General features: G+C 46.2%; 1 long non-coding RNA gene across 1 annotated transcript in view; it reads left to right on the forward strand.

Moving 5' to 3' along the window:
* Positions 1-17,810: 17,810 nt before the first annotated feature.
* LOC140219280 (uncharacterized) overlaps positions 17,811-23,570 on the forward strand; it is a 91,679-nt gene continuing 85,919 nt past the window's right edge. The window contains exon 1 of the long non-coding RNA XR_011895435.1: positions 17,811-17,858. This is a non-coding gene — a long non-coding RNA (uncharacterized lncRNA). The remainder of the gene's footprint in view (positions 17,859-23,570) is intronic.

Genomic DNA, 23,570 nt, shown 5'->3' on the forward strand with positions numbered 1-23,570 from the left:
CGAAAATTCTGATCTACGTCGGATTTTATACCTGAGTCATCGAAGGTTCCAGAGTAATCACTGGTGTCCGCGTGTTTTCCAGAATGTTCTCCACCATTCGCGTCGCACATGCGGTCGGATTACACAAGCTTCGGTGACAACAGCCGGCAGATAGAACCATAGATAACATTCCAGAAACTTCCGACGCATGCGGGTGCGTCACGCGCTGAGCAATAACATTTATTAGAGTGCGAAAAGCGATCACCCGAAAAGTATAAACCAGCGCACATGCCAGTATGTTTACGGGCCTCTCACTTACCTGTCTCCCGACTGCCTGACTTTCATCAAAGCGTTTGCTCTATACGCCTGTATGGTCTATATTTGTGTCTTCAGGTGCTTTTAGTTGCAATGACACCTTCATGTCCAGGACCTTCCATTATTTCTGCCAGAGCTGAAACAGAACACGTGGCTCAAGCACGTTGGGACCTTTCCAAGCCTGCACCGTGAGGCTTGCACGTTTGTCGACTATGATAAACCTAGTGGTTGCGGCACTCGCATGCGTACGCAGTAATGTTGCAAGTAGGACTCACGGCTCTCTTATACCAGTGTCACATGGCGCACTTTGTATCCCAAATGAGCCCGAACGGCATCAAGTTTCCCTACCGCAGTTCAGCTCCCTTGCGCAGTTTCCTCGAAGAAGCCAATCGCGATCAATCATGAGCGAAAGTGCAGTGTACGGCCCACTTAAAATTTGAGTGTTTCCCAGCTGGTCCTATTTAGATATGCGGCGTCTTGCATTTCTCTATCGAAGACGTGACTACAAAAACGTCGGTAGGCTTATAGCTCTAACGTAAATTATTTGTTTCATCTTCGATTGAGTAGATTCATCATCATCAACCTAGTTACTCCACGCATCGCCATTGATGGGCACATCAAAATATCAGTGAAGTAGAATTAAATTATCAATCAGTGTTGGGTACTAAACTGGCACAAGATTTTCATTACTTTTTCCTGAATCTGGGGAAAAGCTCCCATAATTCTGGTGCCACCTGTATGGTTGAAAAAAATCTTAATAGCCTTTTTTTGTAAACTCGACGAGCGAATCACAAACGTTCGCACCACTTTGCTCACTTAGAAATAGCGCAGCTCTGGACATAGATAATTTACAAATCATCATCATCATCATCATCATCATCCTAGTTACGCCCACTGCAGGGCAAAGGCCTCTCCCATACTTCTCCAACTACCCCGGTCATGTACTAGTTGTGGCCATGTTGTCCCTGCAAACGTCGTAATGTCATCCGCCCACCTAACTTTCTGCCGACCCCTACTACGCGTCCCTTCCCTTGGAATCCAGTCCGTAACCCTTAATGACCATCGGTTATCTTCCCTCCTCATTACATGTCCGGCCCATGCCCATTTCTTTTCTTGATTTCAACTAAGATGTCATTTACCCGCGTTTGTTCCCTCACCCAATCTGCTCTTTTCTTATCCCTTAACGTTACACCTATCATTCTTCTTTCCATAGCTCGTTGCGTAGTCCTCAATTTCAGCAGAACCCTTTTCGTAAGCCTCCAGGTTTCTGCCCCGTAGGTGAGTACTGTTAAGACACAGCTGTTATACACTTTCCTCTTGAGGGATAGCGGCAACCTGCTGTTAATGATTTGAGAATGCCTGCCAAACGCACCCCAGCCCATTCTTATTCTTCTGGTTATTTCAGTCTCATGATCTGGATCCGTGGTCACTACCTGCCCTAAGTAGATGTATTCCCTTACCACTTCCAGTGCCTCGCTACCTATCGTAAACTGCTGTTCTCTTCCGAGACTGTTAAACATTACTTTAGTTTTCTGTAGATTAATTTTCAGACTCACCCTTCTGCTTTGCCTCTCCAGGTCAGTGAGCATGCATTGCAATTGGTCTCCTGAGTTACTAAGCAAGGCAATATCATCAGCGAATCGCAAGTTACTAAGGTATTCTCCATCAACTTTTATCCCCAATTCTTCCCACTCCAGGTCTCTGAATACCTCCTGTAAACATGCTGTGAATAGCATTGGAGATATCGTATCTCCCTGTCTGACGCCTTTCTTTATTGGGATTTTGTTGGTTTTTTGTGGAGGATTACGGTGGCTGTGGAACCGCCATAGATATCTTCCAGTATCTTTACATATGGCTCATCTACACCCTCATTCCGTAGTGCCTTCATGACTGCTGAGGTTTCGACTGAATCAAATGCTTTTTCGTAATCAATGAAGGCTATATATAAGGGTTGGTTATATTCCGCACATTTCTCTATCACCTGATTGATAGTGTGAATATCGTCTATTGTTGAGTAGCCTTTACGGAATCCTGCCTGGTCCTTTGGTTGACAGAAGTCTAAGGTATTCCTGATTCTATTTGCGATTACCTTAGTAAATACTTTGTAGGCAACGGACAGTAAGCTGATCGGTCTATAAATTTTCAAGTCTTTGCCGTCCCCTTTCTTATGGATTAGGATTATGTTAGCGTTCTTACAAGATTCCGGTACGTTCGAGGTCATGAGGCATTGTGTATATAGGGCGGCCAATCTTTCTAGGACAGTGTTCCCACCATCCTTCAACAAATCTGCTGTTACCTGATCCTCCCCAGCTGCCTTCCCCCTTTGCATAGCTCCCAAGGCGTTCTTTACCTCTTCCGGTGTTACTTTTGGGATTTCAAGTTCCTCTAGACTATTCTCTCTCACCTTATCGTCGTGGGTGTTACTGGTAATGTATAAATCTCTATAAAACTCTTCAGCCACTTGAACTATCTCATCCATATTAGTAACGATATTACCGGCTTTGTCTCTTAACGCACACGTCTGGTTCTTGCCTATTCCTAGTTTCTTCTTCACTGCTTTTAGGCTTCCTCCGTTCCTGAGAGCCTGTTCAATTCTATACATATTATAGTTCCTTATGTCCGCTGTCTTACGCTTGTTGATTAACTTAGAAAGTTCTGCCAGTTCTATTCTAGCTGTAGGGTTAGAGGCTTTCATACATTGGCGTTTCTTGATCAGATCTTTCGTCTCCTGCGATAGCTTACTGGTTTCCTGTTTAACGGCGTTACCACCGACTTCTATTGCGCACTCCTTAATGATGCCCATAAGATTGTCGTTCATTGCTTCAACACTATGGTCCTCTTCCTGGGTTAAAGCCGAATACCTGTTCTGTAGCTTGATCCGGAATTCCTCTAGTTTCCCTCTTACCGCTAACTCATTGATTGGCTTCTTATGTACCAGTTTCTTCCGTTCCCTCCTCAAGTCAAGGCTAATTCGAGCTCTTACCACCCTACGGTCACTGCAGCGCACCTTGCCGAGCACGTCTACATCTTGTATGATGCCAGGGTTCACGCAGAGTATGAAGTCGATTTCATTTCTAGTCTCACCATTCGGGCTCCTCCACGTCCACTTTCGGCTAACCCGCTTGCGGAAAAAGGTATTCATTATCCGCATATTATTCTGTTCTGCAAACTCTATTAATAACTCTCCTCTGCTATTCCTAGAGCCTATGCCATATTCCCCCACTTACTTGTCTCCGGCCTGCTTCTTGCCTACCCTGGCATTGAAATCGCCCATCAGTGTACTGTATTTTGTTTTGACTTTACCCATCGCCGATTCCATGTCTTCATAGAAGCATTCGACTTCCTGGTCATCATGAGTAGATGTAGGGGCGTAGACCTGTACAACCTTCATTTTGTACCTCTTATTAAGTTTCACAACAAGACATGCCACCCTCTCGTTAATGCTATAGAATTCCTGTATGTTACCAGCTATGTTCTTATTAGTCAGGAATCCGACTCCTAGTTCTCGTCTCTCTGCTAAGCACCGGTAGCACAGGACGTGCCCGCTTTTTAGCACTGTATATGCTTCTTTTGGCCTCCTAACTTCACTGAGCCCTATTATATCCCATTTACTGCCCTCTAATTCCTCCAATAGCACTGCTAGACTAGCCTCACTAGATAATGTTCTAGCGTTAAACGTTGCCAGGTTCATAGTCCAATGGCGGCCTGTCCGGAGCCAGGGATTCTTAGCACCCTCTGCAGCGTCGCAGGTCTGACCGCCGCCGTGGTCAGTTGCTTCGCAGCTGCTGGGGACTGAGGGCCGGGGTTTGATTGTTGTGTTCATATAGGAGGTTGTGGCCAAGTACTGCACCAGGGTGGCCAATCCTGCTCTGGTGAGAGAGTGCGTTACCGGTTCTGGTCACCGGGACAGGCCGCACTCCAGGCCTGTTTGTGCAATTTTCTCAACACACGTTTTTTTTTTTTTTGTTATTTCCGGTGGAGAATTGTGCGTCCCGGGATTTGAATCACGGTCCTCTTGCACGGGAGGTGGATACTTTACCGTCGCCGCAGGAGTTAAATTAAATATTAAATTATGGGATTTTACGTGACAAAACCACTTTCTGATTATGAGGCACGCCGTAGGGGAGGACTCCGGAAATTTCGACCACCTGGGATTCTTTAACGTGCACCTTAATCTAAGTACACGGGTGTTTTCGCATTTCGCCCCCATTGAAATGCGGCCACCGTGGCCGGGATCCGATCCCGCGACCTCGTGCTCAGCAGTCTAACACCATAGCCACTGAGTAACCACGGCGGGTCCCGCAGGAGTTGTACGCCTCATTTAACCTACAGTGGTGCCCTATTTGATCAGTCAAGGTGGACCAATCTGAGCTCGGTTATACCGCACGGATGGCACTCGGCTAGAGAACCTGTTATTCATGACCTGCACTTGTGTGGCCATACATAATTGAACATATATATCTTTTCTCTTTTTTTTATATAGGAGGGTTCCCGTACAGTGATAAAATAAAGGAAAAAACATTAAAAAGAACGAGAAAAAGAAAGAAAAGGGGGAAAAAAAGGAACATAACAGGTGATTTGAACTCGTGACCCTTGGATGTTGCCAGGAAAGATAGCTCAGTCGGTTGGTTTTTCAGGCCCCAGGCTACTTTCAAGCGCCACAGCTCCTGCTCCGAGCCTCACACTTACGTGGAAAGGGACTGATGTTGTCCGCGATAGTCGGTTGGAAGGCATACTTTCTTGGAAAAATGGCTGCCCGAGGAGAAGAGCGAACTCGAGTGGCTTTAGAGACTAGGAAAACTGCCTTAAAATATTGAGACTTGAGGGAATGCTTCGTTAACAAAATATAACACGGCAATCAGAACTCGAATACGACGAGAGAAATTATTGAGACGTGGAAAATTTCCTTGAAATAAATGTGGTTTGCGAGACAAATGCTTGTAAGTATTGAACCTCTTAAAAGATGAGGGGAAATTTGCACTCACCGAGAGGGCTTCGTCCGTACGAGACCACCACAAGGCGCCTTACTGAGACGTGGGCAGCTTCGCGGCCGGAACAAAGCCTCCCGTCTCCGCCGGCCAAAAGGGGAAAATGCACTTTCCGATCGCTCAAGGTTCAGCGGACACAGTATAACTCTAGCGTCTAGGAAAAGCTTAACCAGGTGCGATGGCGGCACCCATAGTGTGGGAAGCTAGCCGCCAGAATAACTATATCAAGGACTGCTGCTGACGATGGCGAAATACCTTCGTGTAATTATAATAACGCGAATAGGACTACTTTCGAAAGAAAAAAAGGAAACGGCCCAGAGGGCTATACTACGAGAGCTATGACTGATAATTTTCTATATATATATATATATAGATCAGGTAGCATGTGTGGGTTTATTGACCAGTTGCCTTCACCCAAAAAAGATCACGTTCCCGTGACGCCTGCGGCAAGAAGGACGTTCCACGTCCGCCGCCATGGTATGTGAGTGTCGGCGCCGGCTAACACTCCCAGGGTTCTACTAGGACGCATAAATACCCAAGAAAGTGGATGGGGAAACAGCGCCGCGGTAGCTCAATTGGTAGAGCATCGCACGCGAAATGCGAAGGTTGTGGGTGCGGTTCCCACCTGCGGCAAGTTGTTTTTTCATCCACTTTAATTTCCATTATATTATCGTTTCTTTATTTCATTTATTAAACACAAGTAATATCCCCTACGTTGTCCTTGGTGTCAGTGTCTCTTGGCTTCTCATGATATGACTAATCAAAATCGGGACCCTCGGTTAACCCCCTCTCTTCTCCTTTATTACATAACGAGGGTCTCGAATCCGGCAACATTGATGCCTTCAGGTAGCATGTGTGGGTTTATTGACCAGTTGCCTTCACCCAAAAAAGATCACGTTCCCGTGACGCCTGCGGCAAGAAGGACGTTCCACGTCCGCCGCCATGGTATGTGAGTGTCGGCGCTGGCTAATACTCCCAGGGTTCTACTAGGACACATAAATACCCAAGAAAGTGGATGGGGAAACAGCGCCGCGGTAGCTCAATTGGTGGAGCATCGCACGCGAAATGCGAAGGTTGTGGGTTCGGTTCCCACCTGCGGCAAGTTGTTTTTCATCCACTTTAATTTCCATTATGTATCGTTTCTTTATTTCATTTATTAAGCACAAGTAATATCCCCTATGTTGTCCTTGGTGTCAGTGTCTGTTGGCTTCTCATGATATGACTAATCAAAATCGGGACCCTCGGTTAACCCCCTCTCTTCTCGTTTATATATATATATATATATATATTCATCTCATCTATGATATCGCATGCGCGCGCTGTTGCTTTGTCTCTGCGTGTAGTAGTTAAGAGAGCCAGTTTAAGGGCGGAGAAGAAGAAAGGAAAGGAAAGCAAAACTGCAGCGCCGCGGTTTTAAAGTGCACCCGTGTTAGAGAAACGGAATGCGATATAAGCGTGCGTGGCCATGATACGCACACGACAAACTGCCTTAAAATATTTAGACATGAGGGAAAATTTCGTTAACAAACGATAGCACAGCAATCAGCCCTCGAATATAATTATAACCCTAATAATAATTGTAAATATTCATCTCATCTATGGGATCTAATGCGCGCGCTGTTGCTTTGTCTCTGCGTGTAGTAGTTAAGAGAGCCAGTTTAAGGGCGGAGAAGAAGGAAGGAAAGGAATGTCTCTGAAGCAAAATTGCAGCGCCGTGGTTTTAAAGCGCAACCGTGGTAGAGAAACGGAATGCGATATAAGCGTGCGTGGCTATGATACGCACACGACAAACTGCCTTAAAATATTTAGACTTGAGGGAAAGCTTCGTTAACAAACGATAGCACAGCAATCGGCACTCGAATATAATTATAACCCTAATAATAATTGTAAATATTCATCTAATCTATGGGATCTAATGCGCACGCTGTTGGTTTTTCTCTGCGTGTAGTAGTTAAGAGAGCCAGTTTAAGGGAGGAGAAGAAGGAAGGAAAGGAAAGTCTCTGAAGCAAAATTGCAGCGCCGTGGTTTTAAAGCGCACCCGTGGTAGAGAAACGGAAGGCGATATAAGCGTACGTGGCCATGGTACGCACCCGACAAACTGCCTTAAAATATTTGGACTTGAGGGAAAGCTTCGTTAACAAACTGGCGATGTTGGCGAGATTGGGGATGGTTAAATAAAGGACGTGTGCGCCTCTCGACTTAACATTTGCTTGTTTAGCCGTCCCCGGTAGTTCTATATGTACTTGCCATACCTGAATTCAAAAGCCACAAGATAACCAGAACAAGGCGATGGTCGCAGAAGTATCAGTATCAGTAAACTGCGGCCTTTCCCTTTGACCAGTGTTTTAGCCACTTCCATCTTAAGCATCGGTGGCGTAGAGGTAGAACACCCGCCTCGCGTGCAAGAGGTGCGTGGTTCGAATCCCGGTGCCGGCAATTTTCCACCGGATAAAAAAAAAATAAATTAATAATAAAAAAAAAGATCCGCGTGTTGATAAAATTGCATAAACAGGCCTGCAGTGTGGCCTGACCCCGGTGACCAGAACCGGTAACGCACTCTCTCACCAGAGCAGGATTGGCCACCCTGGTGCAGTACTTGGCCACAACCTCCTATATGAATACAACAATCGAACCCCGGCCCTCAGTCCCCAGCAGCCGCGAAGCAACTGACCACGGCGGCGGTCAAACCTGCGACGCAGCAGAGGGTGCTAAGAATCACTGGCTCCGGACAGGCCGCCATTGGAATATGAACCTGGCAACGTGTTACGCTAGAACGTTATCTAGTGAGGCGAGTCTAGCAGTGCTATTGGAGGAATTAGAGGGCAGTAAATGGGATATAATAGGGCTCAGTGAAGTTAGGAGGCCAAAAGAAGCATATACAGTGCTAAAAAGCGGGCACGTCCTGTGCTACCGGGGCTTAGCGGAGAGAAGAGAACTAGGCGTCGGATTCCTAATTAATAAGAAGATAGCTGGTAACATACAGGAATTCTATAGCATTAACGAGAGAGTGGCAGGTATTGTTGTGAAACCTAATAAGAGGTACAAAATGAAGATTGTACAGGTCTACGCCCCTACATCCAGTAATATTGACCAGGAAGTCGAAAGCTTCTATGAAGACGTGGAATCGGCGATGGGTAGAGTGAAAACTAAATACACTATACGAATGGGCGACTTTAATGCCAAGGTAGGCAAGAAGCAGGCTGGAGACAAGGCAGTGGGGGAATATGGCATAGGCACTAGGAATAGCAGGGGAGAGTTATTAGTAGAGTTTGCGGAACAGAATAATATGAGGATAATGATTACCTTCTTCCGCAAGCGGGATAGCCGAAAGTGGACGTGGAGGAGCCCGAACGGCGAGACTAGAAATGAAATAGACGTCATACTCTGCGCTAACCCTGGCATCATACAAGATGTTGACGTGCTCGGCAAGGTGCGCTGCAGTGACCACAGGATGGTAAGAACTCGAATTAGCCTAGACCTGAGGAGGGAATGGAAGAAACTGGTACATAAGAAGCCGATTAATGAGCTAGCGGTAAGAGGGAAAATAGAGGAATTCCAGATCAAGCTACAGAACAGGTATTCGGCTTTAACTCAGGAAGAGGACCTTAGTGTTGAAGCAATGAACGACAATCTTGTGGGCATCATTAAGGAGTGTGCAATGGAAGTCGGTGGTAACTCCGTTAGGCAGGACACCAGTAAACTATCGCAGGAAACGAAAGATCTGATCAAGAAACGCCAACGTGTGAAAGCCTCTAACGCTACAGCTAGAATAGAACTGGCAGAACTTTCGAAGTTAATCAACAAGCGTAAGACAGCTGACATAAGGAAGTATAATATGGATAGAATTGAATATGCTCTCAGGAACGGAGGAAGCCTAAAAACAGTGAAGAAGAAACTAGGAATTGGCAAGAATCAGATGTATGCCTTAAGAGACAAAGCCGGCAATATCATTACTGATATGGATGAAATAGTTCAAGTGGCTGAGGAGTTCTATAGAGATTTATACAGTACCAGTGGCACCCACGACGATAATGGAAGAGAAAATAGTCTAGAGGAATTCGAAATCCCACAGGTAACGCCTCAAGAAGTAAAGAAAGCCTTAGGAGATATGCAAAGGGGGAAGGCAGCTGGGGAGGATCAGGTAACAGCACATTTGTTGAAGGATGGTGGGCAGATTGTTCTAGAGAAACTGGCCACCTTGTATACGCAATGCCTCATGACCTCGAGCGTACCGGAATCTTGGAAGAACGCTAACATAATCCTGATCCAGAAGAAAGGGGACGGCAAAGACTTGAAAAATTATAGACCGATCAGCTTACTGTCAGTTGCCTACAAACTATTTACTAAGGTAATCGCAAATAGAATCAGGAACACCTTAGACTTCTGTCAAGCAAAGGACCAGGCAGGATTCCGTAAAGGCTACTCAACCATAGACCATATTCACACTATCAATCAGGTGATAGAGAAATGTGCGGAATATAACGAACCCTTATACATAGCTTTCTATAATTACGAGAAAGCGTTTGATTCTGTCGAAACCTCGGCAGTCATGGAGGCATTGCGGAACCAGGGTGTAGACGAGCCGTATGTAAAAATACTGAAAGATATCTATAGCGGCTCCACAGCCACCGTAGTCCTCCATAAAGAAAGCAACAAAATCCCAATAAAGAAAGGCGTCAGGCAGAGAGATACGATCTCCCCAATACTATTCACAGCCTGTTTACAGGAGGTATTCAGAGACCTGGATTGGGAAGAATTGGGGATAAAAGTTAATGGAGAATACCTTAGTAACTTGAGATTCGCTGATGATATTGCCTTGCTTAGTAACTCAGGGGACCAACTGCAATGCATGCTCACTGACCTGGAAAGGCAAAGCAGAAGAGTGGGTCTAAAAATTAATCTGCAGAAAACTAAAGTAATGTTTAACAGTCTCGGAAGACAACAGCAGTTTACAATAGGCAGCGAGGCACTGGAAGTGGTAAGGGAGTACATCTACTTAGGGTAGGTAGTGACGGCGGATCCGGATCATGAGACGGAAATAATCAGAAGAATAAGAATGGGCTGGGGTGCATTTGGCAGGCATTCTCAGATCATGAACAGCAGGTTGCCATTATCCCTCAAGAGAAAAGTGTATAATAGCTGTGTCTTACCAGTACTCACCTACGGGGCAGAAACCTGGAGGCTTACGAAAAGGGTTCTACTCAAATTGAGGACGACGCAACGAGCTATGAAAAGAAGAATGATAGGTGTAACGTTAAGGGATAAGAAAAGAGCAGATTGGGTGAGGGAACAAACGCGAGTTAATGACATCTTAGTTGAAATCAATAAGAAGAAATGGGCATGGGCAGGACATGTAATGAGGAGGGGAGACAACCGATGGTCATTAAGGGTTACGGACTGGATTCCAAGGGAAGGGAAGCGCAGCAGGGGGTGGCAGAAAGTTAGGTGGGCGGATGAGATTAAGAAGTTCCCAGGGACGGCATGGCCACAATTAGTACATGACCGGGGTTGTTGGAGAAATATGGGAGAGGCCTTTGCCCTGCAGTGGGCGTAACCAGGCTGATGATGATGATGATGATGATCCTTTCGCAGGAATGTCAACTTCAGGTCACATCTATCTCTACCGAGTTTCAGTCCAGACGTTTTACTGTGACACTTTAATGCGCAACCGCTACATTAATGGTAGATTGCGGATACATGCGAACTAGGTAAAGCGTTGCAACCTAGTAGGCACTTGTCAAGCCAGGCATCAACGTGTCAGCGCTTTCCAGGCTTTATTACATTCATCTCGAAAAAAAAATATTGGGAACAAGGATCGCGACATATATTTGAAGCATAAGCATCCACGAGTATGATGATACTTTCATTGAACTCTTGATATCTTTGATCAGGAAAGAGTTGTCCGAATTCGATTGTGAAAGGCAAACGCGTCATGATATCGTGCACTTGTTTGTCACAGCATGTAAAGTACCTTTTCACTAAAGGAAAACATCATTATAGTTGCTGGTCAGCGCTCATGTGTGTCGTCACCTCTTGTACCGTTAAAGAGCGCTGCTTCTGCCGACTTCGGGATATACTAATCGGTCTTACTTAACACTCTTTTGACGGAACATTTATTTTAGTTGTATGTCCCTGTGATACACGAAGGACCCTACTGATGCGTCACTGCGATAGTAATGTGGTACGGCCGCTTATTATGCGTGTCTTACAACGCTAACTAGCACGGCAGGTTCTAGTCAGCCTTATAAGACTGCGTAACAACGTGGCAGCACCCAGACAAGCGCAGACTATTCGCTCCATCATGAATTCCGCAATGTTATTAGTCCTCTGTCGGCACAGCAGCAAATTAGTCGTAAAAAGCCAGCCGTTAACCTGACCTCACGTCGAGGTCGATGTGACCGATATGTTTTATTGCTAATATGGGGATGAGGCGTTTTTTTTTTTTAAATGAGAGCTTTACTACGCCCGCCAGCAAGCCATTTCGCCTCGTCGCACCGTATGCCGTATGCAGGCAGCCGTATGCCGTATGACGTGCCCGACCAACGACCTTGAGCTGCCGTCGCCTAGCAACACCGCAGCCGCGCTCGAACAGATGGCGCCAACGACGACGACCGCTGCCTTCCCCGCTCACTCCACCAGATGTGCTCCGCTGGGGCAGAGGGAGAGGAGGTGTCTCCTCGCGGGGTATATATATATATATATACGCTTCGCCTCAGTCGGTGTATTTAGTCGTTGTGGAGCACGCGAAAGAGACGCACCAATGACAGAATGAACCGAGGAAGAGACAACGCGCTCAAGGGACGCCAGAAGAACGCGCCGCACGACTCGAGAAGCGTCGTGACGGAGACGCGGCTAGGCTCCGATCTTAAACCACCACACATTGGGGAAGCAGTGTTGACTTGGTTTTACGCAGATCCTGGGCAGGTACAGAGCACGTCGTCAGCACAGAGCAAACCAAGTCCAACTACTTCACTGATCATCGCAGCGTCTTCATTGGTATAAGGAATCAAAGCCTAGTCGTTACCTGAATAGTCTGTCTTGTCATGTCTATACAATAGAGCTAAACCAAACGCTTAACCACAAGCTAACACCACAAGCGTAGCCATGCAGCTCTTGCTTTCGCAATTCAACTAGGATTGACCAGAGCTATACCACAGGCAATTTTTTTGCAGTGGAGCTGTTAGAAGCCCGCAGGGTTTCTTTTTACGTGCGCATCTTCGCTGAGCTGGGGGAAAGAGAGCTGAGAGAAAATGAAAACAGAGTAGAAAAGTAGCATCGCACCGCATAGCGAGAGAGAGAGTGTGTGATTGTGAAGAGGAAGAGGCTCGGCGAGGGTGGGTGGAGCCTAGCGGGGGTAAAGGAGCGGTGCGCACGTGAGTGAAGAACGCAGCCCGTGTTCGTGCCCTCTACTGTGGCGCGCAAGGCAGTGGGGTCAGGCGAGGGAGGACGGGTGTTCTTCTCCGGCAGCTGCTAGAGTGCATCCACGTGACGTGGCGCGGCCCTTGGCGTACAGCCGGGCCGCAGTACAGGTGCAGCCAGACCGCAAGCGCAGGAGTGTGGAACGGTCTCTTCTGGAGAGGCCGTTCTCTGGAAGCGGCTTGGGGGCCCTGCCACTAGCCACTCGGGGGTCCGGGTGAATAGAGGTGAGCAGGCACCGTAGCCGCTGTCTCGTGTAGGCCGAAGCCGCTACCGCTCTGCTAACCGGGACTACATCATGATGGGAGAGGTGCGGGGACCCCGAGACTCTGGAGCACCTTCTCTGTGCCTGCCCATTCTTGGCGCAGGAACGCTCCACAGTGATCAACACCTGCAGACGCCACGGCCTTCCAGCGGCCACAGAGACTGACCTGCTGTTCCCGGTGTGTCTCCAGCTCCCTGCTCTGCGAAGCCTGCTGGAGTTCATAAGTTCCACGGGAATAGGCACCCTATAAGCGCCCGCTACAACGCTAGCAACTTTACTGAGGACTGCTGTCGTGCATAGTGGAGTCTATTAGGCGACATCCTCCCTCTTTCTCTATCAACTTTCACTTCCCACTCCCTCTCCCCTGACGAAGCTTCGCCGTGCTCCCTCACGGGTTGCAGAGTCAAGCGTCCTTCCTTTCTTTGGATCACTATCTCTAGAATGCATCAATGTCCTCCTCGCCCCCCGCTTTGTACGGAGTGGCGACAACCACGGCGTCTACTACGACATTGGCCACGCGAATCGCGGAATCCGTAGTGGACGGCTTTTGTGAACGTCGTAGCAACGCGTTGCCGGCGCTCGTGTGTCCTGTGTGCGCTTTGGCACTACTGGCCTTCCCACACCTCCACTGGTCTCTGATGTATGCGATAGCAGAGCGTATCATAATGTTTTTTTTTTATTTGACGCCGGTAAGCATAGGGAGACAGCCCGAAGCAGAGATAGCGCTACAGCATGAACGCTAAGGATGCGTGGGTGCTGTGCTGCCTAACGTTTTTATGACTGCATCATAGGCGACGACGGCTGGGAGGACGGTATGCTAAAGCGTCGGTCTTTCATTTGTCGAACGCGTTTCCTCGGATAGAAGTGACACATGCGTAGAAGGTACGTTCGCGGTAGCATGTCCCGTGCAACGCAAAGCTAAAGCTTGCTGATATCGCAAGGAACTGAAAGCACCAAATAAGTATCAATACGAGAGGTAATTTAGGCATCGAGCTTACCTGTGGGCAGTACATTACCGCGTAATTAGCGAGAAAAGTTATTTTGATTGTATATGGTAAGCGAAAAGGTTCGGACGCTTGTGTGGAGCTCTATATTGTCGTGGTACGATCCTGCTATATAGGGCATTTTATTGAGATATCAAGTATACGGATGCTCGAGGTGTGTTTGCGCCGTCGGCGTTGTCTTAATGGGCCGCTATGGCCAGGACACGCGCCGCTCGCGTGCGGGGCGGTTAGAAGTTCTGCATACGCGCGCAGTGGATGCACCGTCAGTGCTCAACCAAGTCGGCTTGGAGGCGGAGCCAGGAGAACTTTCTGCCTTGCGCTGTTGGCGTGAGTCTTGCAAGGACGCACCCATACCATCGGCCCACTGTGTGTGTATGCACTAGTCTATGAGCTTCTGCGTGTATGCGCTGGGCTGAACGAAACGGATGGTTAACGTCAAGCTAATGTTTCTCTCCCGTGGTGAACTAATAATTTCCAAGCTATTGATTCACTGGTTTGCTGACTAATGCCGGCGCTCTACCGTCAAACATCATATCCCGCACCACGGTGGTGCTACGCCTGTTATGCCGCTTGCCGAGCTCCTCATCACGACAGATCCTCTGAGATGCGTGGTATAGGTGCGAGGGTGCAGCGGTTCCTTCATCCCAGCAGCGGTTGCCTTGCGTGCTGCCTCCCGTCAATAGAGACTTTTAGCGTGTCCGGTATTCGGGCAAGCGCGGGCGGTTTTCCGGTTTAGCGGGGGCGTCAACGTGAGCGGCCAGATTGGTGGCGCCAGCTGGTGGCGCAAAGCTCAACCACACAAACACAGAGCTAATTACTATATTCTGCTTAGCTGCTGGCGTAAATTTTCGACAGTGGCGTAATCGTGTTCACAATTACGCCGCTGCCAAAAATTTGCACGAGTGGCGAAGCAGGATATGGTGAGTTACTGCAGTTTTAGCTCTGCGTTTGTCTGGTTGAGCTCTACAACACCAGGCGGCTTCACCGCTCACGTTTACGCCCCGAGCATCCGGTAATCCGCCCAAACCGCTCCCGTTTACCGGAATAGCGTACAAGCTAAAGGTCTCTAATATGTTGCACCCGCGTTCTAGTTGTAGCACCTTTCCGGGGAGTCCGAGAAGGACGCCAAACCTTGCTATCGCTGTCAACGCTTCGCCCTTCGCGCGAAACTGCCAATGTTTCGTTATTGCGGCTGTCATTTTATGAACACTCCAGGCGTGTTCGCGTTATCGCCGTTGGCGCCGTCGTGGCCGTGCTGTCCCGTAATCAACGGTGCATGTGCCATTCGCACGTGGAGTCTTACGGGGTCACGAATTGCATTTCGCAGCAAAACAGAAGCGGTGAAGCGAAGTGGGCGCACTGACGAAACGAATCAAACCAGGCTGCATTTTGATGACAGTAAAATGAAAACCTGAGTGCTCATGTATTCAGATTTAGGCGCATATACCCGAGAACCCCGGGAAGATAAAATTATTCCCGCTTTCCCACACTGACGGGCCTCACAATCAGGTTGGGATGTGAACACACAGAGTTTCATTTCTGAACTTGAACGTTTTGTAAGTTTCCACTAACATTGTCCTTGGTAGCGGGACACAGGACCGGCAGATTAATCGCAAACTTCATCTTGCGAACGGTTCTATTTAACATGAAGACAACACTTTCTCGTTAGGTTTTCGTAGTTTTGCGCTCCAAATGCCACTCTATCATTATGGAATGCTTCAACTGATGTCGCTCCTGAACCACGCTGGGTTCTTCAGGAGCTTTGTATTCTCTTTGTGATTTCTTTCGTCGCCACAAAAGAACTGGCGCTACAGATCACTTTTTATCAGGCACAAATCGGCAATACCGCCGCTATTCTTTCCATGAAAGGCATAGAACGTTACAAAGAGCCTTTGTCTCGTTATTACATTTGCGTTGCGAAAAGAAATTGAGAAAAACGCGCCAGCAATCAATTAAACAAACTGCTCCTAAAGTAGTGACGGCAGATGATTATGCTGAAACCCAGTATAGCTGCTAGAGATAGCATTTAAGTCGGCCACTGCGAGTAAACAATGAGAGGAGCCATAAATTAACGCGCTTTCGGTGCAGGGCACTGACAATCTTTCATGTTTTCTCATTTGGTTCTGGGTCGCAAAAAAATGGAGTAACAAAGAAAGTACAACGCGTAATATCATTTGTCTCGCTGCAAGCGGCGTTGCACCAAGGTTTCTATAGCGTCTCGAATGAAAACACATGCCTCCGCATGACTTTTGCTCACATGTCCATTCGTGGGTCGGCGAAGCTGCGACGAGAAGAAACTGCAACAGAATTATTCGTTATCTGCAACAACTATGAGACTGTGAACAATGTGATGCTGGCTGGGCTGGCTTTGTCCCGCTGTGTATATATATATATATATATATATATATATATATATATATATATATATATATATATATATATATATATATATATATAGGTGTCTCACATAACTTCAGTCAAGAATTTAAAGTATAAAGGTCCATCGCAAGTGAATTGAACCGAAAGCATAACATTCGCAATAGCCTATAGTAGGTCAGACAATTTTTTCTTTTTCCCTTAACTCACCAAATTAATTAAGTTTAATTACCCAAGGTGTGAAATATTGGCTGAGGACCCGAAGTATGCAATTAAGGTTTGTAGAGCACCTTCAGAAACCACCAATCGAGTTGTTTCCTTTACGATACGTCTCAAGTAGCCCTTTATTCCGGGTTGCAAAGAGGGCCAGCAAAATATGAAAAACAAAACAAAAAAGACACGTGACGGAGCGTTTGCGCAGTGGTATTGTGCTTCTCTCAAGAGTGTGTTCGGTGAACAAGGACGGCTGCATTGTGACTGGCGATGAGGAAGCGACAGGGCGTTCTTTTATCTCAACGGCAGCGCTCGGCCGGCAGCATGCATTTTCGCCGTCATCCGACGGGAGCCGACCTTGTTCACCGAATGCACGCTTGAGGGCAACACGATACCCCTGCGCAAGCGCTCCGCCACGAGGCTCTTTTTCACATTTCCCTGGCTTTCTTTGCAACCCGGAAAAGAATATTACTGGAGACGTATCGCAAAGGAAGCAACTCGATCGGTGGTTCCTGAAGGTGCTCTACAAATCAGCGTATCATACATGGGTTGTTCCCCAGCCAACAATTAAGATTTTGGGTAATTAAACTTGATTAATTAGTGAGTTCTGGGGAAAACAAAGAATTGTCTGAGTTACTATAAGCTATTGCGAACAGTATGCGTTCGGTTCAATTCGCTTCCGATGCGCGTTTCATTTTTACATTCTTTGCTCAGGTTATGTGGGTCAGCCTGTACATAACGCCTTCACTTTCGCGCGTTAAAGCGAGCCGCATGCGATGAGCGTTTGGCGCTCCCGAGAATGCTGTGCTTCGTGCGTCGTATGGCGGATTGGTAATCCCACTTGTGGAGCGGTGCACGACCGGTATAGTAGCGCAGCCACTATGTCGAAGGGCGTTCATTATTCACGTCACGGAACGGCGCGCCGTCTTTGCCAGCTGGGCGATTTGTTCGCTCACGTTTCTTCCAGTCTCCATTTTTCTTGATTCTTTGTCACGACTACTATCTATGGCACTGTCATTTGTTTTCCATGCAGCTATAGCCATTTACTTTTGTTTAATTGTGTTGTGGGTTTAGCGAAATAATGTGTACCATGCTAGAAGACGGTTTCTAGAAAGCTAAGAAGCTTGTTGATGGCTTTGTGTTAGGGCTTAAGCATGACAACTATTACAAAACATGAGTGCTTTAGGCACTCCTATTCTATAAAAAAAATATATTTTTTATGAGTATAATTGCAGGGCTCTCATTTCTTTCGCAGGTTATTCAAAGCGCTCACATTTATTTTGGTACCCAAAGACTAATTTGGTAAGTACCTGCATTTGCGATCTTCTGCGATTAGCTCTTTGAGCTGCTCTTATGAGAACGCAAGTGTTGATTTCGTCAATCTTAGGTCATCATGCGGGTTCTGGCAGAAAAATTATGATACAAGGGTAAGAAGCTGAGGAAGAATTAAACAATTCCGTGCTTCTGCTAGACTCCTCGTTAGTTATTTGAGTGACTTCAATGGAAATGCAACGGTTCCTGGATTGATGCCAGAACCAGGATGATCCGTAAAAGTCGATAGCCATGCTGCCGATCTCTATGTGGCCGCTCAGGTGGAGTTCTCCATTTTATTAGCTTAAAGAAAGCATCTACAGGAAGAGAACCTTTTATTTAGGTTGGGTTTATACGTCTGCAGAATAGGCAGCATGCTAGATGGGCAGCGACACTATTGCAAAAATTTATACATCCTATATCAAATAATATCACATCAACATATGGAGATCCCATATAAGAGTCAGTATCATCAAGTATATCAGAAACTGTAAAAAAATATACAAGAAAGAAATACATATCACCCGCGACTTATATTTGGAGTATATGAAAATGTGAAATTTTATTTATAGGACCTGTATACTATATAGGACCTGCGATATACTATATTTGATTTGCCTTGCAGAATACATGGAACATGCGTCATATGGCAGATGGGACCAAACGTGCATTTATATGAAACATCCATATGTTATTATGTTGAGTAGGATGATCAGGACTTCATTATATTTTGTCACTAGGGGTCTCATAGGAGATAGGGCGACATAGGGGGTTCCTATGTACCCTTATATATATATATATATATATATATAATGTGTGTGTGTGTGGTGTGGGCGCGCGCGCGCGTGTGTGTGTGTGTGTGTGTGTTCATAGCCGACTGTTATATATGCACACAGGAAGTTTTGGATAAGGAAGTAAGATAACGCGCCAGTGTATACGTACTCCGCTGATGAGCACCATGCTGCAAGCATTCAAACGAGATTTGGAAGAGAGACTTCTTTTTGTGTGCAGTCACATTACTCAGGTGATCAATACCTAAACTGAAAAAAACTTGTCAGTGAATGACATCACTATCCTAACAGGAGGTCAGCGCACTGCAAACTACATAAACGTCGTTCTTAACTGCTTCTATGAACGCAATTGCGAGGTGTAATGCATTTCTTTCTCTTTTATTAATCACTGTTTCTCCTCGTTCGCACAAATGATGAGTGTGATACTTTCCTAGAGCGATACTTTCTTGTCCTGTCCTGTTGCAGTTGTCTTGCCCTTCTGCGGTTTGCAGTTTGCGTTTCGGTAAAACGTAAACCTGGCACGAGCTTAACATCGGGACCTGTGCGATGCGCGAACATGTAAAGCTCACGAGATTAAAACTTACATATAGCATCATAATAAAGGCAGCTGACGTATCCCTCTAACTTGCATAGAATTTCAGCTTAGGTTGACAAGACATTTCAAGCACAGTTGGGCATATATTTCGGCCGGTACGTGTGATTTGTATAATGGTATCCAACGCCAGAGTTTATTTCTAGGGTTTCCTGCGTACCTTCATGATGCTTTTGTGCTTTACGTATGTTATCGGAACTGAAACTGACAAGAAAGACAGGCAGCGAAGGTTTGTAGATACTCATGAAACGAACAGCCGAATAAAACAATTTAATGAAGAGAGCAAAACGTGCGCAAACACACCATGGGGCTGAACATGGCAGGAGAAACACTCATAATTATACAACTGATTTGTCAGTTTTCAAACAAATAATTTTCTTTGCCCCAGGAAGGGCTGCTCGCAAGAACCCTGACAAAGAAACAGGATGGGTAGAGCCTTCCATAGTTACAAGCCTGTACCCATTACGCAATGTTTTTTTATCGTATTATAATCTGGAGGTTAATGTTCTTAAATAAGGAGTCAAGGAAGAAAAATCTCCTTCTTGTTGTGCTTAAAATAAATCCTAATATGCTACGGTAGAAAAGCATTTTATAGAAGCTCCACGGCCGGACAAAGCTTCAAGAATCTCATTCGCGTATATACGCTGCAAGAGACGTATCCTCCGATTCACTTTTAGCGATACTATACTTTCGCGTGACGTAGTACACCAGCGGTTTTGCTCAACCAGCCAGTCAGTTCAAATCACTTTCGCTCAGCCGGCCAGTGAGCGCGTACTGACGTTCGAAAATACGTCCGCAACAGGAAGGCCTCTCCCAGAGATCTCCAATCACCCTTGTCCTGCCCTGGCTGATACCAAGTTGCGTTTGCAGCTATTGCGATTTAGACTCGTACCCATAGAGTTAATCTGGAGAAGCTCCATCCTCAGTTGAAATGTAAATGATCTCGAAAAGCAAGTGAAGATCCCATGCGAACTATTTAACGATGCTTCCGCCACCGCCGCTGCTGCTGCTACTGCGTCTAAGCTATGCTCGCGTCTCCGCTAGAGGAGCCTTCGTCGGAGTTAGGGTTTCATATCCAGGCTGCCCATATTCACGTGAAATACCGAAAAAGTCAAATTATCCGCGAAACTGATGCAGTCCCAGTCCCAGCTCACACTTCAGCTTGGGCAGTGCCCTCGGCCCAGACATTAGCTGGGGCGGTGTTGTAGCGTGATTACTATCCCGGATGCACTGCGAGTCTCAGCGAAGCAATATCTTCCTTCATGTATCTGTCATATTTCCGTTGCCTATTCTTTTTACCGACACTGCTGCCACAGATGTTCAAGTGTCAGCCACGCGCTAGACAGCTATGGTTTGGTCTGCGCGCCTGCTGGTCTCCTCTTTGTCAACCGATTTTTCACTCTCTCACGTCTCAGAAGCCCCTTGCTTATATTCGATAGTGAGGTCCGCGTATGACGACAATATTTTTTCGGCCACACCACGCCAGTAATTTTGGAAAAATATTAGTGAATGACGGAGACCAAACAGAGAGTCTCAGTCGCGAAAATTCCGCACGAGCAGGGCAGCAGTAACGGCGAAATCGTTTTTCAGAGCTTGTAAGAACATTAGTTAGGTGATTGAGCGGGCTACCTGTATTTTTGTCGTGGATCGAAGAGATATATTTAAAATCGCCTGTGACAATCGCCCGGCATGGCCGAATTGTAATGTTTATATAGGTGCCCTAAATCAGTGTTAGCTTTTCTCTTTCGGGACTGGTTGCGATTGCGAAATCGAAGCCGAACAGTACCATAGCAATGTTGCATTATCAATCAAAATAGCCTTACACAATTTCTGCTTTAAAAATACAACGGAATACTAGTTGAGGAGGGCCCGAACAGCCAGAGGTCAAGGCTTTCGGGAATCTTTTAAGTTGACCAGTAATGTTATTGGTAGCGTACTGGTATGTTGAGTGAAATAGGTAGAAAAGAAAAGGTGACTCGACAGGGGTGTACATCGAACAAAGACAAAGTTTTCTACAGTGCATAGGTATACCATGCGGGTTGCTAGGCTGCACTACTTTCCGCACAAGCCCACATTTTTCCACTGCATCATCTTCCGAATCAGTTCATCTAGGCCTTCTGGGCTATTTCAGTTTATTTCGGTATTTTTGCGCTGATTACGCACTGTTACTGCTATATGCGCAGCTCTACGCTAACTTTGTGCTTCTGTTTCTGGCCACACCTAATTTTGACGTCTTGTTCTGTTTTCGTATACGTGCTGTAGAAAACTCAAATAGTCGCATTTGTGCAGCAAAGGCGGCCGGACACCCAGATGCCACAAACCCCAAATCGATCAGGTGCCGCCTAAAAAAAAGCTATTTCTAGATTGTCAGGCGCTAACGTATTCACCGAGAATAGTAAAAAAAAAAAGCTATCTTCGTTTCCCATTACAGCACCATTCCGACATCCCAAAATGAAGGCTGACGGGTGTTCAATGTATTTTTGCGTTTCCGATGTCCGGGTCCAGTAACCGAAAATGGGAGCCCGTGAAAAAAGAAACAATAATGCACTAACGGTCGCGAGTATGAAAATAGGCTCGCGTTTCCAAGGCGAAAATGAAACGTCGACGGTGCTGACAGGGCGTGAAAAAAACGCTCCGATCACCGTCACTCCGTTTCGCATGACGATAATGCATGGGAAGCGGAAGTATTATTTCTGATGGTTCTGCCGCATTCAGTTCAACTTTCGCTACCTCAGAGCTTCGCGAATTGTTATTTTTGTCCAGTGCATCGGACCGCCTTTTCGCGTCTTGCCTCTTATAAATACTGTCGCGGCACCAATCTACAAGCATACACCCACGATGAATTACGATTTCACTCCTCCGCGCCCCTCCTTCCGGTCCAATTTAAGATGGCTACTTTCGTTTTCACATTCCCGCTCGTGAAGCGCCTGTCTTATGGCGCTGCCATGGTGCATTCGCCGCTAGAGGGCATGCAAGCACTGCGAGGTGAAATTTGAAGCATAAACAGCAATACATTGGCGAGAAAGGTCAGAAGAGATTGCCTTCATTTCTGCGAAGTATTACGTTAACGCAGTAGTTACCTGCATATTAACAACATGTTAAATTGCACTTTTAATGCTTTTTGTTTTCCGATAAAAGATTCTTAAGCCTCGTTTGATGATGGTCTAAAACCTGTCGTAAATAGTGGGTTTTTAATAAGTACGAATGGTGTACCAACCCAAAAGCTATATGACCTTTGTTACAGATAACGTTTCGACGCAAAATTGTGCGTTTGCTCAACTGCATTTCAATAAGCTTGTTTCATAGACTTGGATTTTGTACCAGGGTGAAAACCTGGTCATGTTCTGTTGTATGTTATCAATCACTCTGTTTCGTTATTGCTTGAACGGTTATAAAGCGTGACGTATGTGTGGGAGCAAAGGACGTGTCTGCGAAAATGCAATTGCGAACTACGTGCGGGAATGCAATGGCTCATTTCGTCTTGGAGATTAGCTACGTCGAATTCATTACAGCTTCTCCAGTTCAGTCCAAAAAGTTTTTGACCAATCGCGGTGGGCTTATTGGAGAATTGGAATAGAAAAGTTTGGAATAGTTTTACGTTGTAGCACCCCTGGTGCCACACACTTTGCATCTATCTGTTGTATACATGTCTGGATAGAGAGAGAGAGAGAGAGAATAAAAAGGAAAGGCAGGGAGGTTAACCAGATATGAGTCTCCGGTTTGCTACCCTACACTGGATAAATAGCGCACATTAGTATCGGGCTCCTGTATGATTTGGTTTGTAATTGTCGCCACTGGGCTGCACCTCTTGGTGCCCACAATAATTTACTGATGACCTCTAGTGTCATCTAGCCTGTTTTCGTAAAGACAATATCAAATGTTCAACACTTTGCAACAACATACTATTCTCGCATTCGTTCGTATTCTCGAACATGGTCATCTCGTATTGCTGCTTCCTGTTTTCGAAACTGCTCGTAAGAGACGGTAAATTGCTTGGGATTTCAGACGTCAGCACACACCATAGTTGGCACATTGTGCACGATTTTCAGGCTTGCCAAGATGTCTTTGTTGTCTTAAGGAAATCTCATTCTCAGAGTGCGTCTTTAAATGATGTTTTAGAATGTAACTTTCAGAATGCGTCGGAACCTTACCTATCAAGAAAACGTATGAAATTATTTTGGTGTAAAGAATGAGTTTTATATTTAAATTGATTGAATGGTTATAATATTTTTCGAAAAATTTTGATTTGGAGTTAAAATCATGACCTCTCGCATTCACGACAGGGAGACTGCGAATTGCTTGCTTGCCTGTTTTGGTTCT

This window comes from Dermacentor andersoni, chromosome 7 (genome assembly GCF_023375885.2).
Source record: "Dermacentor andersoni chromosome 7, qqDerAnde1_hic_scaffold, whole genome shotgun sequence".
Taxonomy (NCBI): Eukaryota; Metazoa; Arthropoda; class Arachnida; order Ixodida; family Ixodidae; genus Dermacentor; species Dermacentor andersoni.